Raw genomic sequence first — 5,994 nt, forward strand, 5'->3', positions numbered from 1 at the left:
GGGGGGGGAGGGGGGAGCGATTGCATTGGGGAGTTATACCTGATATAAATGATGAATTGATGGGTGCTGACGAGTTGATGGGTGCAGCACACCAACATGGCACATGTATACATATGTAACAAACCTGCACGTTATGCACATGTACCCTAGAACTTAAAGTATAATAAAAAAAAAAAAAAAAAGAAAGAAAAAAAAAAGAAAATGGCTTTCTATTTCCAGCTCTGGTCATTGGTTCACATCAGAGAAAATTTCCCACTGAGAACTTGAGGTTAAACAATAATTTTTTTTTTTTTTTTTTTTTTTTTTTTTTTTTTTTTTTTTTTTTTGAGATGGAGTTTTTCTTTTGTCATCCAGACTGGAGTGCAATGGCATGATGTCAGTTCATTGCAACCTCTGCTTCCGAGGTTCAAGTGATTCTCTCCTGCCTCAGCCTCCCAAGTAGCTGGGATTGTAGGTGCCTGCCACCATGCCCGGCTAATTTTTTGTATTTTTAGTAGAGCCGGGGTTTCACCATGTTGACCAGGCTGGTCTTGAACTCCTGACCTCAGGTGATCCACCTGCCTTGGCCTCCCAAAGTGCTGGGATTACACTCGTGAGCTACCATGTCTGGCCTGATCTATTATTTTAAATATTCCTACACAGATGTGAGCCACTGCACCCGGCTCAATTTTTTAAAATCTATTTGATGATTGTCTATGTAGAAATTCAAAAGAATCAACAACAACAACAACAAAAACTTACTGGAACTAATAAATTATTATAGCAGGGATGCAGGATGGATACAAGACTAATATATAAAAGTCTATCTCTTTCCTATACACCAGCAATGAACAAGTGGAGTTTGAAATTAAAAATACAATACAATTTACATTAGCACCCACAAAAATAAGATACTTAGGTATAAATCTAACAAAATATGTACACGATTTATACAATGAAAACTGCAAAACTCTGTTGAAAGAAAGAAAAAAAAAGAACTAAATAAATGAAGAAATATTCCACAATCATAGATATGAAGATTCAATACTTTCAAGATTTCAGTTCTTTCCAGCTTGATCTGAATTCCAATCAAAACTTTAGCAAATACTTTTGTAGATATAAAAAATCTAATCCTGAAATTTATATGGAGAGGCAGAAGACCCAGATTAGCCAGTACAATATTGAAAGAGAAGACCAAAGCTGGAGGACTGACACTACTCAACTTCAAGACTTTCTAAAAAGCTGCAGTAATCAACAGAGTGTGGTATATGTGAAGAAAATAGACAGCGATCAATGGCACAGAAAGCCCATAAACACAGTTTATCAATCTTCAATAAAGGAGCAAATGGAATAACACAATGGAGTAAGGATAGATTTTTCAATAATGGTGCTGTAACAACTGGGCATCCATATGCAAAACCATAAATCTATGTTTTTATGCTCTTCACAAAAATTAACTCAAAATGGATCACAGACCTAAACATAAAACACACACCTATAAGCCTCCTAGAAGATAGCATAGGAGAATATATAGATGACCCTGGGTTTGACAATGACTTTTGAGATATAAAGCCAAAGGCATGATCTATGAAAAGTAGAACTGAAAATCTATACTTCATTGAAAGTAAAAATTACTGCTCTGTGAAATACACTGTGCAGAGAATAAAAAGACAAACCACAGACTGGGAGAAAATATTTACAAAAATTATAACTGATATGAACTGTCATCCAAAATATATCAAGAACACTTAAAACTCAGAAATAAGGAAACAAAAAACTTGAATAAAAAATGGGCCAAAGACCTTTGGTAAGGGTAACAGACACCTTACCAAAGAAGCACATTGACAGCAAATAGGCATATGAAAACATGTTTTGCATCTTACATCACCAGGGAAATGCAAATTGAAACAACTAAGATACCACTATACACCGATTAGGATGGCTAAATCCAGAACACTGACACCACCAAATGCTGATGAAGATGTGGAGCAATAAGAACTCTCATTTATTCCTAGTGAAAATGCAAAAATGATGCAACCACTTTAGTACACAGCTTGGCAGTTGCTTACAAAACTAAATATATTCTTATTATGTGATCTGGCAATCATGATCCTTAGTATTTACTCAAAGAGGTTGAAAATTTATGTCCACACAGTAATATGCACATGGATGTGTATAGCAGCTTTCTTCATATTGCCAAAATTTGGAAGCAACAAAGACGTCCTTCAGTGGGTGAATGTGTAAATAAAGTGTGGTAAATACAGACAATGGAATATTATTCAGAGCTAAAAGAAAATTAGTTATCAAGCCATGAGAAGACATGGAGAAAACTTAAATGTATATTACTAAGTGAAAATAAGTCAATATGAAAAGGCTACATCTGTATGATTTAAATCATATGACATTCTGGAAAAGGCATTACTACTGAGAAAGTAGTGGCTGAGGGTGAGAAAGAGTGAGGTGTACACAGAGCATTTTAGAGCAATGAAAATATTTGGTATGATAATCATAATAGTGGATACATGTCATTTTACATGGTCCAAACTCTTAGAATGAATAACACTAAGGATAAACCCTAATGTAAACTACGGACTTTGGATGATAATTCTGTGCCATGTAGGTTCACAATGGTAACAAATATGCCACTCTAATGGGGGATGTTGATAATGGGAGAGGCTATATATGTGAGGGTATAGGGGCTATGTGAGAAATGTCTGTAATTTCCACTTAATTTTTCTGTGAACCTAAAACTACTCTAAAAACTATAATATTTTAAAATATCCTATTTGATACAATCAGATAGTTACAAAGGTGTCAAGGACTGGATAGTATAAAATCTCATAGAGAAAAGATGTCCCAGAAATGTTTGATTTTGAGACATTTGCCAATTCTAGAGCAATGGTTGAGAAGCTGAAAAGTGGAACAAAGTTTATAGCAGCTTATTGTTTGGGAAAAATGTTGAAAATCAGCATCTATCCAGAATAAAAGGCCCTGGTAAACACTCAGGCTTTTTGGGCTATGCCTCAGACTAAGGCAAAGTAAACATTAGGCAAGAGAGATAGAGATTGATTTTAGGATAATTATGAGTCATCTCACCAGGAAGATATAAAAAACCTATTTTATATGGACCTAATAACACCTTCAAATTATATAAGGAACAAATTGACAAAATTAAATAAGAAAATAGATAAATTTATCATCATACTAGTAGTTTAAAAAAAGTTCTCTTAGTAATGTGATTTACATAGAAGATTTGAACACAAACTTGATTTAATTAAGATATAAACATCACTGTATATATATATCAAAATCCACAAAATCCACAAATGAGATTTGACTCTGTGTATTAACCTACTCATTAATATTTATTTATAACCCTAAAAAACAGAGTACTTTCAAGGTAAAATTTGGGCCACCCAACACGTATGTTACCAAATGAGGTCAAACAAGCAAATGCTCTGCCTTCTTGATGAAGGGATTTATCAGGTTGATTCATATGAATTACTATTTTCATAGATTAAAATGTCCAAATATCACCAGTTTCATATGGTTCAACTTAGGTTGGGTGTTTTCAAGCTGTTTAATTGTTTTTAGTACTTTTGTTTAATTTCCAGTTTATTGGATTTGGTTAGACAATATAGTTTCAAATGTATGCTTTAAAGTACATATAAACATATATGAATATTTTTATAAATAATGAATGAGTATATGTTCTTCTATATATATAAACACAGTACTCTCTGTGTATGTGAACTGTACTTATTTAAATATTCTATGTTACTGATCCTAAAATGTGATATACTTTACAGATTTTTACCAGGAGACAATTATACTTTTGGCCAGTTGCGTGCTTAAAGAATAAAACTTAAATATCTCTTAAGTAGGGTATTGACTCTCCATTTCAGTCACAGTCTATACCCCTTCCTACTGTATTATTACTAAACTAATCCACAAAATTATATTCTATGCCAAGATCCTATAGGCACTGGAATTCTCTTCCCTACTCTGTATCTTTTCCCTTTTGATTTCCACGTTTTGTTGTTGTTGTTGGCCTGTTAGATAGTTCTTCCATTATTTTTTCAGACTACTAAAGCAACTATTCTGTTTTTCTATTCCTGTGCTAAATTCTATAATTCAAATATGTTTCTTTGGTTCCAGAAAGCTCTTTTTGTGTTTTAATTGCACCATCTTGAAAAGCTGTATCTTTTTTTTGTTCAAGCTTTTATCTTTTTCATTTATTTTGCCTTAATAGAAACTTCCTCTTCTTATTCAATTAGTATCTTTCCTTCTTCTTAGTGAGTGTTTTTCAAAATGGATCACTGCTTCTCTTTGCCTTCTTATGAGTTTAAGTTATCTCTATAGCCCTATATGCTAGGACTGTGGTCACCAAACTTTTTGGCTCCGGGGCCAGCTTTGCAGAAGACAGTTTTTCCACAGAGAGCACGGAGGTGGAGCGATGGTTTCAGGATGATTCAAGCACATTACATTTATCATTATATTCTCATAAGGAGTGCATAACCTAGACCGCTTGCCTAAGTGGTTCATAATACAGTTCGGGCTCCTATGAGAATCTAATGACTCCACTCATCTAATAGGAAGCTGGGCTCAGCTTCACTCACTGGCCACTCACTTCCTGCTGTACAGCCTGGTTCCTAACTGGTCACTGACCAGTGCCTGTTGGCTAATGTCTAAGATAACCCCACATCCTAGCACTGGGCTAGGATGTGGGGGTATTTTAATTATTGGCTAAACTGCAGGAACTGGAAGATACGAATCGTTTCCTTATGAGACAGTGTATAGAGTCAGCTGAAAAATTGGGACCCCTTTTACTGAAGCATGCATGTGATGAAGATTGCTTAGTGTTTTCAACTTTTCTAAGTGCTCTTGAGGAGAACTATCTTCTTCCAACCACATGGACAACCACTAGGGGAGACTCTTTCCTAGGCCACTGGCACCAAGAATACTGTGCAACCTCCTCCAGGACTTGACAGGTGGGAAGGCACAGCTCCCCCTTTATCTAACTGATTTTAGGGAAGTAGTATAATTTTTGGTCTTCACTCCAGGTTCTGCTATCCTCACAAATAATGAAAGCCTTTTTCTCTTTTACTTCTCAGGAGCTCAAGTCTTGGCAGCAGAGGGATTTCCTGTAGATTCATTTAATGGAGTTATTTTATTTGTTGAAATGTCCAGCAAAGTGCTGGCAAAAAAATAGGAGGGAGGGGGGGATTGGGGTGGGGTCAGGGATGTGAATTCGGATCATTATTCATGAAAATCCAACCATTATTTTTCAGTTTGAACATATCTTTCTTTTCTGTTGTCCTTTTTGTGGTTATTTTCTCAAGATGGCTATTCCTAGGGGCCTAGACCTTACCACAAACATCTCTAGAATCACCACCTTCTGAAAGAAAGAAAATAATGGATCTGTTTTCCTTGAGCTCTAGTTAAAAAATAGAAGTGGAAAACTTCAAGTGACCCAGTTTTCACATTTACACAAACCAGAGACCAGAGAGCAGAGGACTGTGATTGGCCTCTTCTAACAAAATTGCAGGGATAGAATGTGGAGGGAATAGTTCCTCAAAATAGACTGCATTTATAGTATGGGAAAGAATAGAGATTTTTCCATCCATCACACTTCACTTTGTGTAAGTATCGACTATATGGTAATTGACCTGAAAAGTGAGTGTAAGCTCTTTTTACCAATATTGGTTTCATGTGTGCTTGAGTTTTCTCTTGCCTATTTTTCTCTTTTAAAATAGGAAAACATTCCCGTTACATTTGCTACTTGTCCCATGAATAACATGACTAACACTAGAGGCACAGAACAAATAGAACTTTCAGTTTTGCTATCACTCCATTGCTATAGCACAGAGACATGCATATTTAAAAAGGGTAAACTTTTTTTAATGTTTCTCTTCTTAGGAGAACATTTTTAGGAACATTAAAACTAGGTATCTATGGAGAAATAACCAGTTTCTTAACATAGCAGAACTTAAAAATGTGTTAATTTCTGAAATT

Source organism: Piliocolobus tephrosceles, chromosome 5 (genome assembly GCF_002776525.5).
Source record: "Piliocolobus tephrosceles isolate RC106 chromosome 5, ASM277652v3, whole genome shotgun sequence".
Taxonomy (NCBI): Eukaryota; Metazoa; Chordata; class Mammalia; order Primates; family Cercopithecidae; genus Piliocolobus; species Piliocolobus tephrosceles.